At 39.5% G+C, this 20,530-nt stretch overlaps 1 long non-coding RNA gene across 1 annotated transcript in view; it reads left to right on the top strand.

Annotated features, from left to right (window-relative positions):
- The window catches only part of LOC134216281 (uncharacterized), a 45,041-nt gene extending 30,014 nt beyond the window's left edge, over positions 1 to 15,027 (top strand). The window contains exon 3 of the long non-coding RNA XR_009980591.1: positions 14,838 to 15,027. This is a non-coding gene — a long non-coding RNA (uncharacterized LOC134216281). The remainder of the gene's footprint in view (positions 1 to 14,837) is intronic.
- Positions 15,028 to 20,530: the final 5,503 nt, after the last annotated feature.

The raw sequence follows: 20,530 nt of genomic DNA, 5'->3' as shown, positions 1-20,530 counted from the left end.
GTGCCCGTCGGATCGTTGTCGAGAACCATTTTCACCGGGTTACTGTCCGACATTCTGGCTACGTGTCCGGCCCATCGCAGTCGTCCGATTTTCGCGGTGTGAACGATGGATGGTTCTCCCAACAGCTGATGCAATTCGTGGTTCATTCGCCTCCTCCACGTGCCGTCCGCCATCTGCACCCCACCATAGATGGTACGCAGCACTTTCCTTTCGAAAACTCCAAGTGCGCGTTGGTCCTCCACGAGCATCGTCCAGGTCTTGTGTCCGTAGAGGACTACCGGTCTAATTAGCGTTTTGTAGATTGTCAGTTTGGTACGGCGGTGAACTCTATTCGATCGGAGCGTCTTGCGGAGTCCAAAGTACGTACGATTTCCAGCCACTATGCGTCTCCGAATTTCTCTGCTGGTGTCATTTTCGGCAGTCACCAGTGAGCCCAAGTACACAATTTCTTCTACCACCTCGATTTCGTCACCACCGATGCAAACTCGCGGTGGGTGGCTCACATTGTCTTCTCTTGAACCTCTTCCTATCATGTACTTCGTCTTCGACGTGTTGATGACTAATCCGATCCGCTTAGCTTCCCTCTTCAGTCTGATGTAGGCTTCCTCCATCTTCTCAAAGTTACGTGCCATAATATCTATGTCGTCGGCGAAACCAAATAGCTGGACGGACTTATTGAAAATTGTACCACTCGTGTTAATACCTGCTCTTCGTATTACCCTTCCAAAGCGATGTTGAATAGCAAACACGAAAGACCATCACCTTGCCGTAACCCTCTGCGGGTTTCGAAGGGACTCGAGAATGCCCTGAAACTCGAACTACGCACATCACCCGATCCATCGTCGCTTTGATCAACCGTGTCAGTTTATCCGGAAAACCGTGTTCGTGCATTAGCTGCCATAGCTGGTCCCGATCGATTGTATCATATGCGGCTTTGAAGTCGATGAATAGATGATGTGTGGGCACGTTGTATTCGCGGCATTTCTGCAGTACTTGGCGAATGGCGAACACCTGGTCCGTGGTGGAGCGTTCGCCCATAAAACCCGCCTGGTACTGCCCCACGAACTCCCTTGCAGTTGGTGCTAGTCGACGGCATAAAATTTGGGAGAGTACCTTGTAGGCGGCGTTCAGCAATGTGGTTGCGCGGTAGTTGCTACAATCCAGCTTATCGCCCTTTTTGTAGATGGGACACACGACACCTTCCATCCACTCCTGCGGCAAAACTTCCTCCTCCCAAATCTTGGTAATGACCCAGTGCAGCGCTCTAGCCAGTGCCTCACCACCGTGTTTAAATAGCTCTCCTGGTAGTTGGTCAACCCCAGGGGCTTTATTGTTCTTCAGCCGGCCAATCTCCTCCTGGATTTCCTGGAGATCCGGAGCCGGTAGAATTATGTCCTGCGCGCGTTCTCCCAGGTCCATCACCATACCGCCATCTTCGTCTGCCACATCGCTATTCAGGTGTTCTTCGTAGTGCTGCCGCCACCTTTGGATCACCTCACGCTCGTTCGTAAGAAGGTTCCCGTTTATGTCCTTACACATATCAGGCTGTGGCACGTGGCCCTTACGTGAACGGTTTAACTTCTCATAGAACTTTCGTGTGTTATTAGCGCGGTACAGTTGCTCCGTTTCTTCACGGTCTCGATCTTCCTGCTGGCGCTTTTTCCTCCGGAAAATCGAGTTTTGTCTGTTCCGCGCCTGTTTATATCGTGCCTCGTTCGCCCTCGTGCGGTGTTGCAGCAATCTCGCCCATGCTGCATTCTTCTCTTCCACTAACTGCTCACATTCGCCGTCATACCAGTCGTTTCTCTGATCCGAGGGCACCGTGCCAAGTGCAGCGGTTGCGGTGCTACCAATGGCGGATCGAATATCTCTCCAGCCATCTTCAAGAGACGCTGCGCCTAGCTGCTCTTCCGTTGGAAGTGCCACTTCCAGCTGCTGCGCGTATTCTTGGGCTAGTCTATCATCTTGTAGCCGCCCAATGTTAAGCCGCGGCGTCCGACTTCGACGCGTGTTGTACACCGTCGAGAGTTTTGAGCGCAGGCATACTGCAACGAGGTAGTGGTCGGATTCAATATTCGCACTGCGGTAAGTGCGGACGTTCGTGATGTCGGAGAAGAATTTACCGTCGATTAGAACGTGGTCGATTTGGTTTTCCGTTTCTTGGTTAGGTGATCTCCATGTGGCCTTGTGGATATTTTAGCGGGAAAAGAAGGTGCTTCGGACTACCATTCCGCGGGAGGCTGCGAAGTTTATGCATCGTTGGCCGTTGTCATTCGATACGGTGTGCAGACTATCCGGTCCGATGACCGGTCTATACATTTCCTCCCTTCCTACCTGTGCGTTCATGTCACCGATGACGATTTTAACGTCCCGCAGTGGGCATCCATCGTATGTCTGCTCCAGCTGTGCGTAGAACGCTTCTTTCTCGTCGTCGGGTCTCCCTTCGTGTGGGCAGTGCACGTTGATGATGCTATAGTTGAAGAAACGGCCTTTAATCCTCAGCTTGCACATCCTTGCGTTGATTGGCTGCCACCCAATCACGCGTTGGCGCATCTTACCCAGCACTATGAAGCCGGTTCCCAGCTCGTTGGTGGTGCCACAGCTTTGGTAGAAGGTAGCCGCTCGATGCCCGCTTTTCCACACTTTCTGTCCTGTCCAGCAAATCTCCTGCAGCGCCACGACGTCGAAGTTGCGGGGATGTAATTCATCGTAGATCATCCTGTCGCAACCTGCGAAACCTAGCGACTTGCAATTCCATGTTCCAAGCTTCCAATCGTGATCCTGTATTCGTCGCCTAGGTCTTTGCCGATTATATCGAGTCGCATTATCTCTTATATTGTTCCTAATGATTGGTTTTCTAGGCGGCTTATTGGGCCAGCGCAAGCCTCCTGTCTCGTCGGAGGGCCGTCGTGTCAGGGCTGTTTAGCGTCCCACCTAACACCAGGACTTGGGCTTGTGCGCTTTGAGCGGCACACGGTCGCTTTGGTGGGGCCTACTTGCGGATACATGCAGCTTTTATAGAGGTTTAACAGGGCCCACTGTCAAACCCCACCACATCCTAGGCAAGCCCCACAACTCGCAGATGGCCTGGGGAGGGATCGTCAAGCCCTTGGACATAGTCCCCGCTGCCCCGAGTGCAAATGTAATCAGATATGAATCAGATCAGTATGATTTTGTCAAAAAGGCAAAGCCTTGATGCGGATTCCTAGGGGCCTTGTGAAGTCTTTTAGAGCGCCTCTTATTAAAGGCTGTTTTCTTTATTTTCGCTTTGGCCTCAAACCAGGTTTAAGCGCATGGGTGAGCACGTTTAAGAGTGAAGAAGGCCCTAACTAAAACAAAATGCAACATTTTACGTGCAAACAACTAATTGAATCTTACCTAAAACTAAGAATAGAAAGTTCAGGATTTGAAGATACTTCACTAAACAGTCAATATACGCCAAATCATCGAAATATACATTAGAGTGGGGCGCAGTTGTATGGAAAAACGCAAACTTCGTCCGATCAAGTGAGATCAAGGGTTTTCTGAATCGTTTTGGGACCCCAACCAACTGTGCAAAATATGGGCTCGATTGGTTGCAACCTCGCATGCCGCATCGCGTTTTAAATTTACATGGAGATTAGTATGGGAAAACGTACTATTTAACATTTTTGCTTTTAGCGGCTTCAATTTATCATCAATCACGTGACTCAATACGTTAGCATATAGTCTGGAAGATGCCGAAAGACTTTGCCGAAGAAGGTACGTAGCTGGAAGGTCTACAAAAAATGTGATTACGTTTCGAAAATTGATTGTTCAAACCATTTGCAAGAAATCAATGTTTCTGCCAGCACTACCTGACAACCTATAGTTATAGAAGGGCAACACTCATCTTCCTTCTTGTCGGATTTTTTTCTTTGTGAAATAATTCCGGATAGCTCCCATTAGCTCAATAGCCCTAGAAGATCTATTATTTTGAAGTAACACTCAGTTAAATTATTGGTCTACCTAGTACGGCAGTGCTGGCAGAATAAACGATTTTTTGCATATGGTTTGAACACTCAATGTTCGAAGCGTTATAACTTTTTTCGTGGACGTTCCAGCAACGTGCCTTCTTCAGCAAAGTTTTTCAGCATCCTTTGGATTATACTTTAACACAATGTGCCACTTGGTTTACGATGAACTGAAACCTCTAGTAGTAGAAATGCAAAAATACACGTTCTCCCATACTAATTTCCATACAAACTTCAAACGCGATGCGGAAAGCGAGGAAGCAACCAATTGGTCCCAAATTCTGCACAGTTGTTCAGGACCCAGAATGGCTTCGAAAAACCATTGATTTGAAAAAATGACCATGACGCCCCACTCTAATATACATACAGCCCTCAAGATGCAAATTTAAATTTTGTGATATTTTTTTTACTATTTGCACAATATTTATCGTGTTGCTGCTAGACACGCTCCTACAGCTAATCCGGGAAAACGAGAACTAAAAAAAATCTGCTACGCAGAGCAGAAATTTATTCAATCAATGTGGAATCGATCGTGTTGACTGTTGATGCTGGTCAAGCTAGCTGGTGCGGGAGAACACGAATTGAATAAAATAATATCTGCATCGAAGAGCACAAAATTATTTAGTGCAGAATCGATCGTGTTGTAGGAATTTATTGAACGAAGCACATTGATTTTGCGTTGGATTGATTTGAAACACAGTTTTCATCTTCTAGTTTACTTCGTTTACCATAAATGTTTAGTTGCTTACCAAGGTGGCTTCACTGGAATTACCTTTCCGACTTATCAACGATTCCTTTCCTGTGGCGCTCACAGAGATGCAGAGCATCGGTCTCAACGTCTCAACTGTCATTTTCCTCTCCTACTAGCCGAGCTGATCGTATATAAGACTGTGGATCTCCGAGCATCCTATGAAAAGGTCAAATTTGGAAGGCAATGACAGCCTTTTGGTACAACTTTTTGTATGAGGCAAAAATCTGTTCATTCAGTTTTTAGTTTTGAGTTATACCAATACCATAGAACCACGCTGATAATATAATATGATAATATGAATTACATGATTTACACAAAGTGAAATAAGGTTTTTAATAGAATTTGAATCCGAACACAAAAAAAAATCCTACAATGTTTATATTATATACTTACTAGGGTGCAAATGAAAATCGATTTCTCAAATTTCAAAAACGGGTAGTGCTCAAAATTTGCATCTCCTCGAAAAAAGTCCCTATGCAAAATTTCAGCTCAATCGGACTTCGTTAAGGGTTTGACCAATGCGGTCAAAATTTGACTGTTTTGAAACACGAAAATTTCGCGAGGGGGGGGCGGGGGTACGGGAAAAATTCGAAATCAAAATTTTTTTAGATGCCAAGTGTCTTTGAAATGCATGAAACGTCGAGATCTGGTGTTATCCTGAAAACAATTTTTTTGTATAAAATTGACTTTTTGGGACTAAGAAAAATTTTCGAAACAGATTTTTTTTATTTCAATTTTAAACGATTTAGAAATGCATGAAACGTCTATATCTGGTGTTGTCCCGACGTTTCATGCATTTCTAAGACATTTCGCATAATTTTTTTTTATTTCTATAAATTTCTAAAAAATCCCAAGTCCCAAAAAGTCAATTTTTTTCCAAAAACTTTTTTCCGATATAACAGCAGATCTCGACGATTCATGCATTTCTAAGACATTTGGCATCATTTTTTTTTTGACTTCCAAAATTTTTTAAGTTCCAAAAAATTTTAGTCCAGAAATAGTAGTTTGTGCAACTAGTTGCAAAAAGATGATTTTTTCAACGAGTTGCACACGCTATTTTTTGCAATGACGAAAAATGAGCTTTAATATGATAAATCTATACCAAAATTGTACAATCGAATTTACTCCACATGATCATTCATGCGAATAAATTATGTTGCGGCAGAGAACAATAAGATTCCATCTTATCTGCCAAATTGCATAGCTTGAAAAGCTAAAGAGATGGATGCAATTGCCTTTGGAAAATTGTGATGTTATGTCCAACAAACCATTTCAATTATTACGAGACGCTTAGAGTACACTATTTAAACACTCACCCAAACTAATTCAGCTAAAATTAGTCATGTAACTACTGTCCCAATGTAGGTTTTTCATTATAGCACCCAAATGAGTGCTATAATGAATATTATGCAACCCATTTGAGTTGCATAATGGTCATTAAAGCACCCATTCTGTTGGTATGGAAAAGTAGGCCGTTTTATCACTCAAATGACAACTGTAAACCAGGTATTATGATCAGGAATTGCAAAAAGTATTTTTTAATTCTTTTTTTTTTACAGATAACACCAGTTCTCGATATTTCGTGCATTTTTAAGACATTTGGCATCAAAACAAAAATTGATTTCGAATTTTTGCCTTATCCACCCTCCCCCACTTGGGGAATTTCCGTGTTTCGAAACAGTCAAACTTTAACCGTTTTGGTCAAACCCTTAACGAAGTCCAATTGAGCTAAAATTAAATTTAGCATAGGGACTTTTTCGAGGAGATGAAACTTTTGAGCACTAACAGGCGGCGGTAGTGGTAGCGGATTGTGGCAATTTATCACATACTGCTTCTTCTGTTACTATGACTCGATTGATCGCAAAGAAGTTATTTGACTTAAAAAAATGAAATCAGAATTGTGATTATAATGTACAACCAATTCAATAAAAATTCCGCGGAAAAAAATCAAATTTCGTTTCGTTTCGAAAAATTTCGAATTAAATGGATCTTGATTTCGTATCGTTTCGAAGCCACGAAAGTAAATCTATATTTCGTTTCGTTTCCTTTCGAATCAACATAGACATTTGAAATTTCGTTTCGTTTCGTTCCGTTAGAAAAAAGTGTGTTATCGCATACCCTTACATGTTAGTGCATAAATTTTAATCATTGATAACTTCTGAAAATGTTGTTCAAATTGCATATTAGCAATATAACAATATTTATCCTATTGCCGCAAATATGCATTATTTTTCTTAAAACTTCATTTTGACCGGTAAAGCTGTCATAATTAAGAAATCCAATATCGTATTGTTTTACTATAAAAATACAATTCAACCTAATGTAATTTGAACGGTTTTCTTCTGATATTTCAACAATATATTTACGATACACTCTATTGCTTAACAAAAAAAAGTGTATGAAAAAATATCAAATTTTGTATAGTTACGATACTTAACAACCCGTACGTTCTAATGCGAAAACTTCATTTACAATTTAATGAATGGTTCATAACAATACATTCTAATGTATTTCTATTATTTCATCTACGTTCAAATTTATTGTAAATTTATTGTGTTTTATAGTGATGTTACAATACATTGTATTGTTTTTCTATAATATTTTTTATTCGGGCGGACCTTCCACGGGTCGTTACCACACCTCCCGCACTCCTCTCCCACCAACATTCGAATGCATCGAACAGCATCGAACAAAAGTTTAATATTCAAATTACTAACCTGCTCACAGCATATTTATTTACTTCCCGTGATAATTAACATGTTTCTTCAGAGAGTCCTATGCATTTCGGTTCGAATTATAGAATAAATCAGCAGCTTCGTGCCAATTTAATAGCCGTTCGCGATTTGGTGGGCTTATCACTGCACTTCACTTCCTCTCAAGGGGCATTGAAAAAATCAAGTTTTCACACACTTCTCCGCACATGAGCAGCCCGAAATGTTGATGGAATGCCAATTAAACATCACTTTTTGAAATCAGTCACTTGTTGGAAGCGAAAACTTAATATAAACTGCTATTCTTGATCGAAAAAAACGACTAAAAACTAATCACGGAGCGAATGTAAACACCGGCAGCGGCAGCAGAAAACTTATATTTAGGGTGGCTCAAAAATTATTTTGCTCCGCCACGCTCAGTCGAATATGTTTCATATTCTGGGTGTTTTCCGATGGTTTGGGCTGGTTTTAATAGCGGCTTACAGTGCACAGGTCGTTTCAGGTTTGTATGACAGTTGATATGGCGAGGTTTAATTTTACATTATTCTGATTGTGGCGCTTCGTCACTGGGCCATGGCGAGGGGGGAGACCATATGATTGGATGAAATATTGAAGAAGCTTTGACTCCATAGACAATGCTTATTGAATTGTCGTTCCGATAGTTGTGAGTCGATTTTATTCGAGATTACCAATCCTTAGCATGATAATTAGGCTTCTCAGAAAGCATCAGTGAAACGTGTAATTCAACAAAATAGCCAGAATTTGTCTGTGATATCTATCGCACCAGGAGCAGATACTTCATACAAAAAGTGTGACATGGGAGTGAGCGGGGTATAAAATGCTATTTTTTGCGTTACGTAATCAATGGATCTTTCCCAAGGTGCGGTTTTCATTCAGCTATGTGGGTTCTCTTTTCGCCAGCGTTTGGAAGAGAAGCACTGTAGTCAGTGTAATGAAAGGTTTAGTTTCCCATTAGAGCATGGGACGGAATTGATTGAGCGTGGTGGAGCTGGGTCGTTTTTTGGACCACCCTACTAAATTCTTTGCTTTTTTATAAATGCTACACCAATACTACTACAGTATATGACAGTTTTCATTGTACCAATACTTTCAAAGCTTTGTTTTGGTACTCAACCCACCTTCACCTTAACCTGTTGCCAGATTAGATTTCGGTAGACTTCTTTTATTTCTTTCCCAAAGCTATAGTCGTCCACAATAATCCCCGCGTGATTACACCCACATATCATAAGGATATCTAAAGTGCTTTCATACTTCCTGGATCAAATTTTATTTTTTATTCGTGCGCGTATTTGGTAATAAAATCAATTAATAATTAAAAACTCATTTGTGATTCATCATAAATTACTTACCATTTTTCCATTACACTTTTGCGCATTTACATTCCTTGATCACATTATTAGCCAGGGCATTTCCCATGCTAACAATCGATCACTCTGTGCCTGCACAAACATGCAGGTTTCTGCAGCACTTTTAAGACACTCTGCACTATATATTTGTTTCGACTGCGGTCATTGCTCCGGCTCTATTGTTCACCAGTTCGAAAATTATGTTCAAAATTTTAATGGTGGTAAGCACCAACGAGGATAATACACGATTTAATACGGATTTTCGTTAATCTGGTATTGAAGTTAATACTTCGAACCAGTGGCGTAGCCACGGGGGTGGTTTTGGGGTTAAACCCCCCCCCAGAGACAAAGTTTTTGGAAGAAATATTTTTTTTCGAAAAAAAAAATGTTCAGAAACCCCCCCCCCCCCAGACCAATTTTCTGGCTACGCCACTGCTTCGAACGGTAAGCTTGCGCGTGCTCAGTCTAGTTACATCCAAATTAGCTAAAAATTTGGGAAGATTAATAAAATAGCAAATGCCATCGTTTAAGCATAAAGGAGCAAAAAAGTCAAAATTTGAATCGCTCTAATGGTCACCAATGGAAAGCTACAGACCTTATCTAACTATTCTCCGAAGTAACTGTAATGTTTTACATAAACAGAAACAAATACAGCTACTTATATGAAGTGTTGCTTTTGACTAACACAATTTTTATATCCGGTTGTAGGCCACCTTTTAAAGCCACAGGAAAGGAAAAATATTAAGTAATGCTTATGGAAATAATAGTTTATATATTTTAGAAGTCTTCAGTGGCAAAAAAGAGTGCGAGATTTCTCTTGTTTCGGACAGCAGAACGATCGCGCGATCGGCCGAATAAAGGTTCCCCCAAACACACGCGATGAGACAATCGCGACGCGATTCTATCGCTTGGCGACTGCGATTCTGTCGCCGTTGGTATGGAAGGGTGAATGGAACATTGCCTGCAGCGACCCAACGATAGAATCGCGGCGACTAGCTGTCGCGATCGCGGCGATGAAATCGCTTAGGTTTGGGGGAGCCTTAATTGTGTTCTGTATTGCGCGACCGGTAATAAGAATAGCTATCGAATATCGAAGTGAATCCAGATAAATTATCCTTTGTATTACTATGTCTGAAACTTGATTATGCATATGTACAACATGTGATAGATTTAGTTCGGAAAAGGTATTGGAGGGTAACCGCCCCTTCGGTGGGGTTACCCTCCAATACCTTTTCCGAACTAAATCTATCACATGTTGTACATATGCATAATCAAGTTTCAGACATAGTAATTAATTTCCACTCCGGGTGGCTTAATACCCGGCATATAGGCAATTAACTTTGAATGTACTATCCTTTGTAACTAAAACGATATCCTTTCCCAAGACAATCGTGGAGATGCAGAGGTGTACTCGGTCTCTAGTAGCAACGAGAGTCGGACTAACAATCCTTCCATTCCTGTATGACCGTAAGGACGTGGCCGGCGCCGTTATTGACATTAAATATTTGAGCTCCCGAAACGTGTACATTGAGAATGGGTAGCTAATCCCAAGCCCCATTCATTGTGTTCTCTGTACAATTTCGCAAGTTCAGTCAATCACGGAGTAGCAACTACGAATTGTGCGGTCATAATGCATATGTTCATGCTCATTTAGAAGTCTTCAGTGGCAAAAAACACAAAATAATGGCTTACGAAAGTGAAATGGAAGAAAGTTACTCTTGCATGTAATTGCCATACCAGCGCACTTCAAATGCGTGGGACGATCGCAACCATGTCTATGGAAAAAATGCTCGCACACAAACCGATCCCCGGTAAAAAAAAACTCCTAAGTCCATAGGGGGTCGTTCAAAAATGATGCCACAGGTTTTAGGGGGGAGGGGGTCTAAGATTTTGTGACAGTACATGTACTACACGGAAGAAATAAACTACCCAATAGTGAGTTTAATCCACCCAACCTCGAACATCCGTACGGGAAGCCAAAATTGAGTAAGTAGGGTCGAAGTACTTTGCCTTTACTCCCATGTTAAAAAAGTACACAACGGAAAATTTATTTACCCAAATGTAAGTTTAATTCACTCAATCTCGACCTTAGGTAATAAAACTCAAAATTGGCTTCCCGTATTGAACTGAGAGAGAGAAGCCACTTCACTGACAGATCGTTTATTTACTATGTCTTCTTCTTCTTTATTTGTGTGGAAACGGTGGAAACTCAACAAATCGAAGTAACATTTCATAACGTCGGAAGCAACATTTTTCACTCCAATAAAAACTTGTTCCAATTAGCTGATTTCAATGCTTATGAACTTCCTAACGTGGAATAAAACTTATTTCTCATAATACGGGATCATTCACTTGAATAATTATGGGTTCAATTCACTGTGGCAGATATAAGAAAAGTTGCGAACATAAATTGCTAAATAAATAATTTTGGTTTCGACCATTTGAAGTTGCATCGCAGTGTTTATTTTTTCGGTTCGCAGTGACTGGATCGCGGTGACATTAGGATGAACGTAAATAAAGCGAGCTGTCTTCTCTCTCTCAGGTATTGAACTGGCGTCGTTGGATTGTTTGGCTCTTTTGTTTTTGACAACAAAAGAAAGAGTGGATGAAAGAGAAGAGAAAAAATAACTCAAAAGTAAGTTTTAAAATACTCAATTTTGGGTACTTTTTTTCTTCCGTGTAGGTCTTCAAAAAAGCGTGACAGAGGGAAGGGGGAGGGGGTCTCAAAATCCCAAAAAGAAGTGGACGTCATATTTTAATCTCTTCTAGGCAAAATGAATAGTTCTAAAGATGATGGGCCCAGTGGTTGACCACTTATAATGAAAAATTATTATTAAGCCACAAAAACCCTTGTTAGTCCACCTAGCGGTGTGGGTGCATTTCTCGTCAATATTAAAAAATAGTATTTTGGCCATAACGTTTGAGCCCATAGTGCGATCTGATAAATTTTCAATGGGAAACAATAAGACAGGATTCACCGTCAAATACAACTTGTTGCGAGCAAATTGGTTAAGTATAATTGCCCTAAAAATGAGTGACATTTTTTTTGCACACATACATTGTTCTGGAAGCGAACGTATAACCTTTACGTACGCTTAGTAAACAAGAAAAGCAAAAAGAAAATAAATAGAAATTAATCGTTAATCGTCTCGCAGTGCGTTCAGTCTTTTTTATACCATCACGCGAAATACATCATTAATTGAAAATATCTCTTTCTTATTTTTTTGACTGAGCCGAAACAAACAGCTCTTTTTAAGGCTATAAAAGTAACATAATTTTCTCCTTCAGTCGTTATCGTACGGACTCGGAGGCTTTTCAGTCGAAGGGCAGAGATACACTGCTGAGCCTACTGGTGGCTCATTTCAGGCAGTCTTTCTGTGGGAAGGTTATCGATGTCGAGGCCAATATTCCGACAGTTCCACCGCTACCCGTCCGTGCCCGGACAGATACTTCCTAAAAAGTTTTTGATTATTCTTGATCGACGTAGTATTCTGTATCAGTTGATGAAAATGTGTTGCCAATGAATGGTATACAACAACGATTTTCTATCCAAATTAGTTGATGTGAGAGATTTAGCCGTGCGGTAAGACGCGCGGCTACAAAGCAAGACCATGCTGAGGGTGGTTGGGTTCGATTCCAGGTGCCGGTCTAGGCAATTTTCGGATAGGAAATTATTTCGACTTCCCTGGGCATAAAAGTATCATCGTGTTAGCCTCATGATATACGAATGCAAAAATGGTAACCTGGCTTAGAAACCTCGCAGTTAATAACTGTGGAAGTGTTTAATGAACACTAAGCTGTCCCAGTGTGGGGATGTAATGCCAATAAGAAGAACAAGAGAGACTTGGACACATTATGTGGGTCAATCAAAGCTAATTGTCTAATTCCGGGGTATTAAACCACCTGACTTGGGCATTAATTTACATTTATTTACGGGACTTAAACCCACGACCCTCAGTACGCTAGACTGGTGCTTTAACCAACTAAGCTACGAAGGACCTCCGTCGGCCTTCGCAACCTAGCGGCTACTGAATGAGCTCGAGATTCCCAAATGGACGCATAGTCAAATCACTCGCAATCCATTTGTCAAGCCAACACTTCCACATGTGTATAGTACACGTTCACATTAAAGGAGCGTGAGTATTTAGTACTGTAGGGTTGTGGGTTCGAGTCCCACCGAAGGGAAAGTGGTTACCCCCAATACATTTTTCAAATCATTATCTTCCACATTATGTACATATTCACATATGAGTTTTCATAACATTGTAAATTCTAGAATGATTTTATTCAAAATCCCATAAGAATTCCGTTTGGAAGTCCAGAAGGATCTCTTTGGGGATTTCAGAGTTATTCCGTTTGAAACTCCAAAAGATTTTCGTTCAGAAGCTCGAATGGATTCCGTTAGTGAAAGCAGAAGGATTAAGTTCGGAAGTTCCCATAGCTCTGTACGGATATCCATACGAACGGATATCCTTTGGGCTTCTAATGGAGTTCTTTTTGGGCTTTCGATCGGGACCATTTTGGGCCTCAGAATGGAATCTCTTTAGCTTTCCGAAAAGAATCAAAAGGAATCCTGTTTAGAAACCCAAAAGGCTGCGCTCGAAATTCCTAAATGATTCCGTTTGGAAACCTTATAGAATTCCGTACGAAATCTCCATAACGATTTTACTTGAAAACTCAAAATGGTTTAATTAGAAAGCCCAACAGGATTATGTTTGGAAGCCCAAAGTTTTCGAAAACCTAATGTCTGTAAAATTCTGTAACTTCAACCAAAAGTCTGTATAATGTCTGTAATCTGTATGTTGGAAAGGGGGGCTCCCATACAAACACCAATTTCTTCATAACTAGAGAATTAATCAAGCAAATGGAACCAAATGTGGCATGTGGAGGTTTTGGAAGGGAAGATATGGTTCGAAACCCTTCCCCTTCTGGAAAAGTGAGCTCCCATACAAATAAATATAATTAATTTCTGCATAACTCGGGAACTAATCAGAGAATAAATCAATTTTAACCGAAACGAAGCTCGTCTGGTCTGCTAGTGTCTGTATAAATACAGACATGTCTGTATGTCAGGCATCCCTGTCCGTGAATACTGCACCCATCTATAGTTCTGAGCAATGACTTTTGCGCCCTCTCTATCTAGAACTGTATTACGATTACGATGCTCTGAAAATGTTGGCTCTTCTTTTTTTCGTGTTTTCTGCCCAAAATACTTTATCGTTCCTCTTCACGTCCATTTGTTTGAGTGTCAATAACTGGAAAACAAACACTCCTTGATGATGCATCTCAAATACAAAGTGAAATACAAAGAAGCAAAGGGACGAGCCATGCCCTCCTGCTTGTAATGTAGAAGCGGAAGCCATTAGAACACCTAGCACATCAGTTCATAATAAATGTAAACATTCACCGGAAATCGGTCATTTTTCAAACTTTCAAATGTTGTTTTTTCGTATTTTCAATCACATAGGGTAAAAGACCCAATAGTGGAGGAACTAAGCACGTTCCACCACTATTTATTGGTTCACACCAAGCCTATACTTCATTTCACTTACCTCAAGGGTGCACATGTAACTTTATTAATTATGTTTGATCCGAAAGGGGTCCTAATTGCAGCAGCATACATCATTGTTACCTAAAATGGTACCTCCATTTATAGGTGCAGTGTTCCAATAGTTGTGGTATTTTTTAATTCGTGTACCTATAGTTGAGAATCCCATTGTTTTCATATTGGACTCGCAACTATAGGAACACTACCGCAACTATTGGTGCAAAGCAGAGAAAAGGAAAAGGTATTTTATTGATACTTTACCAATTTTTATGCAATTCTCAACCTGTTTTCTTGTATTTCGTATAATGAGAGGTCAATAAATTGATAGACCATATGGGTTGCTGCGTTAAATACGTAGATTGTGTAAAAACAACACTACCGCAACTATAGGAACACCCACGACTATCGGAACTTTTACCCTATACAATGGATGAACTGATCATATGTTATTCCATATTTCTATTTCAGGCAACCACTGTTGAATCGAACTAATCAACAACGAGAAACGTCTTACCAATAGCCAATAGAAAATGCTTCCCACAGTGCGGAGTTTCATCGAAAACTGCAAATCCAATTAAAAAGAAAACAGGAAAATGCAGAGTGCAATCATCGGTGGACTGTTTTTGCTAGCCAATTTGCATTTCAACCAACATAAGGCGAGAGGTGAGTATGCGAAAACATCTGAATTCATTTAGCCCGGTCTGGTACGTCCTACACGTCCGGACGAGTATCTCCATCGATGGGCACCACGGATCAGTTTTAATGATTTCGTTATCGTTTCATATTCATATTGATGGTGATTGGTTTGTTTGCATACTCGTGATTTACCACTCAGCTTTCGTTCGATCAATTTGGTTGAGTAAGATTCGTACCCATTTTCTCCAACAGGAAAGCTTTACACCCAGGTTTTTTTTGACACGTTTTGGTTTTAGTCGAATAAGACCTCAGCGTCAATGAAACAATGAGTAATCCCCACGAAAAAAAAACATCAAAACATCAAGAAACATTCAGAGGGTATTTTTTCGGCTATGTGTTAATTGTCATTGGAATTTCATCATAGGCGAACTTTGACTTTTGATAGACTGAGAAGAGCGTAAAAAAATTACCACATATTACCATGCAACACCTTCCAATTGGGTACGATAAGCTGGATTACTGAAATTACTACTCAAAGGCCTCTTGTAAAACAAATACATTGTTTGTAAAAATCTTGCATTTTACAGTTCAATTCTCATCTAGGTTTTATTTTAGCATCGATATGATTCATCCAAACCGCATTTGCAATGCAGGAGACGGTTGAGGCAATGCTCTTGAAAACGTCCCTTTTTTATGCAAACTCATAACGGGAGAAAGTTTTGTGACATCAATTTATTATGCTCCGTTAGCTACGTGTCGCCTTCCGGATTGTGCTGCTCTTTCAAGCTTCCACAGACAGAACAGCCTTTGAAGATTTTTCGGGATTTGACTGGCACTGAAGGGAAAACTTTCTTTGCATCCGACATTGACAGTGGAATCATGTTGGCAATGGCATAGCCTTTTGTTAAACTACAAAAAGTTAGTTGAGAATTATGCGAAAATGTACTTCGCGAATGAAGATCTATGCACTTGGAAGGTCATCGGGTATGTTTAAGGCCATATAGGGTAACTTACTAATATCGCATCCCGAGCAGATCACTGTAGCTTATGTGTGACCCGATTTAGTCACAATTAGGTTGCTGTAACCAGTTTTATTAGACTTGTGCTGCTTGGGATACTGGTGGAAGTATTTAAGAATCGTACAACGAAAATCTAAACTTTTCAACTAGGATGACTGTTGCGAATTTTTTAATGCTTAGAAACAATGCTTGGTTTCATGCCTCTGAAACAAAGAATTCCACTCCCTCAATCAATTGTTTGTACTTGAATATTGAAAAATTTAACTTTTTTCTGGGAAGTAAATGATGATGATTACAGTGAGGCACCTCCTTTGGTTTCTATGAGAAACCAAAATTTGACGGACAGCGATTCGCTAGATCTGGCGGCGCCAGAGCTCTGGTGATGGTGGGACACCAGAACTTTTGGCGTAATTGGTTCATTTTTATTTTGGCGTCAGTAGTAAAAGCTAAAATTGGAGGCGTTAATAAGTCAAGCGGTAAATCAATTAAAAATATGTCAGGCAATTTCAAATATAAAAAAAAATATGGCATTTTAATTTATTGAAAAAGTCCCTAGAAATTCTTTGGAATGTTTTCCAAAAAATCCCAATTAAAAAAATATTTCAGGTATTCCTCCTGAAACCATCGGAAATTTTTCCAGTAATTCCTCCGGAATTTCCAACGAAAACCCCGACATTATTTTGTTCAAGAATTTCTTTGGACATTCCTCCAAATATTTTTTTCGGAATTTACTCTAGGGATTTTTTCCAGAAAATTCTCGGAAAATTACTTCGGAGATTCATCAAGACATTTTTGTTTTGAGGCAATTCTAAGAAAACTTCAAAAAATTCTACGGAAACTCCTTTATGAATTCCTTTAAAAATTTCGTCAGAGCTTTATTTAGAAATTACTTGGAAATTCCTTTTAAAATTTCTTTAAAAATTTCTTCGTAAATACCTTAGAAACTTCCTCCTTCCTTCCTAATTCTAAAGGTTTTTAAAAAGAAATTTCGAAGTAATTTCTGTGAGAGTTGCAAAAAAAATTCCGGAAAAATGACCGAAGGAATACCCAAAAGAATTTTCCTAAAAATTCCTGGTGGGCGTTCTGAAGAAATTCATGAGGGAAATTTCGAGGAATTTCACGAATGTCTTCATCGTGTATGTTTCTACAAACAGTAATAAAGGCAAGCCCTTGATTTTGCCAGATCATGCAAATATATGAGAAGAAAAGCATCTTACTGCTGAATTGCTAAAAACGGAATGTTGGCAGTCTTACTGCCATTGTTAATAACACCTTTAATGGTTTCTGCGTTGTTTTATGCTGCTAACTACATGTAGTGCGAGAAATTTTCGCTTGCAATCAATGTACAGTTTAAGGGTTCCCCAAACACACGACTGTCGCCGTCGATTGACGACTGCAATCCTGTCTGGTATGGAAGCGTAAATGTAATATTGCATGCAGCGACCCAACACAGCGATAAAGTCACGACGATGGAATCGCTTAGGTTTAGGGTAGCCTATACGCTTTTAATCTTCGTTAGTTCAATTCTTATAAGATATTTTCACAGTAGATTCACAGGCACAATAGCGGTTCAGAGGCACAGAGTGCCTACCAAATAAAGAAAGGAATAGAAAAAAAAATATGGTGCTATCAAAAAATAGGGTGGCATATTATATAAAAAAAATTTAAAAATATTACACGGAATACTGACATGTAATGTTCTACAAAGTGTTTTTTTATTATTTGTTTATTAGGGCTCAGATGTTTCCCTAAACTTTACGGAGCCGAAAACAATTAAAATAAAATTATTTATTAATCTTGCGTATTGCAAGGAGTATAAGTCATTACGAGTTTTTATTCACACAATTACGATTGATTTTCACTACGGTAAAAATTATCGTATACGATGCATTCAATACAACATCTTTTGACAATAATCTGACAAAGTTTGATATACAATGCGATTCAGATTTTTGGTGGACGCAAATGCGACTTTATTTGCTGTTTGTTATACGATATGTGGTTTACTGGGTGATGATCTCAAATAATTTCGTGGTTCAATGGTTCATGGTTCAATCCCAGGTTAGGAGGAAACTTTTCGCGAATGGTACGATGCACTTTTCCGTACTGGTTGAGAACCGCTGACAGTGCGTTGTCTGATACCTCCGGTGGCAGATCAAACACTCGAAGGTAACGAGTATTACCTCCCGCTACCATCATACACACCTCCACAGTTTTACCACTAACGTATTTAAATTTCCGAGGCTCCGCATTTTTTTGAACAGATTCTAACATCACAGCCTCCGAAGTAAACTTGATGCAAATCCTTCGGTTTTCTGTCAGCTTGTAGAAAGCTTCCACATGCGACACATCACATTCCAATTGCTTTACGAACTCAGCAATCTCTACCCTCGAGGGTCGAGGTGAATCGATCGAGAAACGGAATTGGACCGTATTAATAAAAGATATTTTAGTTACTAGATAAAGATTGTCGCTGTCGTCGCTGTCCGGAACATCTTTTGCTGGCGAGGATAGGGTAGCTAAATGTCAAAGAAGGAAAATCCATACGATTTGACAGGTATGTACCACACATGTTTCGGACAGCAGAACAAAGGGAACCGAAGCGACAATCTTTATCTAGTAACTAAAATATCTTTTGTATTAATAAACACCTCGCTCATGACGATTCCTTTAAATTTTTTTGTGTGCACAGTAGAAAAGCAAACGACGCAACGGTGCGCCTACTGACTACAGTCAAACCTCCATGAGTCGATGTTCTATGACTCGATATCGACTCATGGAAGCAAATTATGCCATATAAAAAAATATTTTCTAGGTTACTGTGATGGTCCCTTCAAAGAGCTTCCCATCGATTTTGTATTCCTCATCTCGATATTTCCATGAGTCGATGGTCCCTTCAATATCGACTCATGGAGGTTTGACTGTAATACAAAACAAAGATAACAGGCAAACTATTGAAAAGCAAAACTTATTCCGGTAGAACACATCTGCAATCGCGTTCGTCGTATTCGACCGATGCCGAGCAACTGAGTTCATTCCGATAAATTTCGGTAAAAAAAAACGTTTTCTGTAGCCCTTCAGTTGGCTGATTTAAAGTAATTTTTGCAATTCCTGATCATAATACCTGTTTTACAGTTGACATTTGAGTGATGAAACGGCCTACTTTTCCATACCAATGAAATCGGTGCTTTAATGAACATTATGCAACTCAAATGGGTTGCATAAAATTCATTATAGCACTCATTTGGGTGCTATAATGAAAAACCAGCAGTAGAACAGTAGTTACATGACCACATTTAGCTCATTTAGCTTGGGTGAGTGTTTAAATATTGTATTCTCCATGTCACATAATAAATGAAATAATTTAATGGGCATGACATCAAATTCTCCAAAGGAAGGTTTGTCTATCGCTTTATGGTCTGTCGAGCATACAATGTGGCGCGATAACATGGAATATGTTTGTTTCCAGTAGCAGCATGATATTTTGGCAAGATTGATCATGTGAAGTAAATAAAATTGTACCATTTTGGTACAGATTTATCATATTAAACCTCATTTTTCGTCATTGCAAAAAATAGCGTGTGCAACTCGTTGCAAAACTCAATTTTTTCAGCACTCGTAGTATTTATATATAAACGTACAACTCGTGCTGAAAAAATCATCTTTTTGCAACTAGTTGCACAAACTACTATTTACCTACGATTAGGGTGTCCATAAAAAAATGTATTTTTAATCTACTTTTTTGTTTTCGATTTTTCGGAAAAGTCGTCTTGGGGTGACTTTTAGAGCTCAAAAAATGCAGCTTTTAATGTATAAATATTCTCAATATCTTTTGTCAACCAAAGTTTATAACTGTTTTCTGTCTAAACTGCGTTTTTTTTTCTTCAAAATTTGATATCTCCGATTGGAAAATATGTAAACACGGCATTTGAAAGAGCAAGGCATGTCAAAAAATAGATATATGTTATATTTACATCTCAAGTTTTACTAATTTTACTAATGTCATATTTTTTTCAAATAAATTGATATAACTCGACAATTGAAAAAGATACAGACAATATTTTTATAGTAAAATACGCGTTTTTGAAAACTTTATAAGTCTTCAGAAGGTGACATTCGTGAAAAATAAAATGTGCAGATTAAAAAAATGTTTTTTTGAGGGACAACATAATCTATGTAACAAAAAATGCCCTAAATAAGTGAGCTTAAGTGATACAGAAAAGTTTATATGGCAAAGTGGATTGGAAAAAGCGGTGCTATAAAATAAAAATAATGTTATGTTTTACATTTTGTTTGAAATGGGTTACTAGGTTTTTTGATAACTCTATAATAAGGGCCCAAGTGTCCAGAACAACTTTGTAGATTTTTTGTCTTTAAAGTATAGTTTTGGCCGAAAATGCATCTTTTCTCGTTAATTTTGTAACAAGGTGATACAGTAATATCCTGAATTTATCACCCCCTGGTGAATTCTGGTGTGATAAAATTGGGCATGTGACAAAATCTGAA

Source organism: Armigeres subalbatus, chromosome 2, assembly GCF_024139115.2.
Source record: "Armigeres subalbatus isolate Guangzhou_Male chromosome 2, GZ_Asu_2, whole genome shotgun sequence".
Lineage (NCBI taxonomy): Eukaryota > Metazoa > Arthropoda > Insecta > Diptera > Culicidae > Armigeres > Armigeres subalbatus.
The sequence above is the reverse complement of the archived record's forward strand: the minus strand, read 5'-3'. Positions and strand labels throughout refer to the sequence as shown.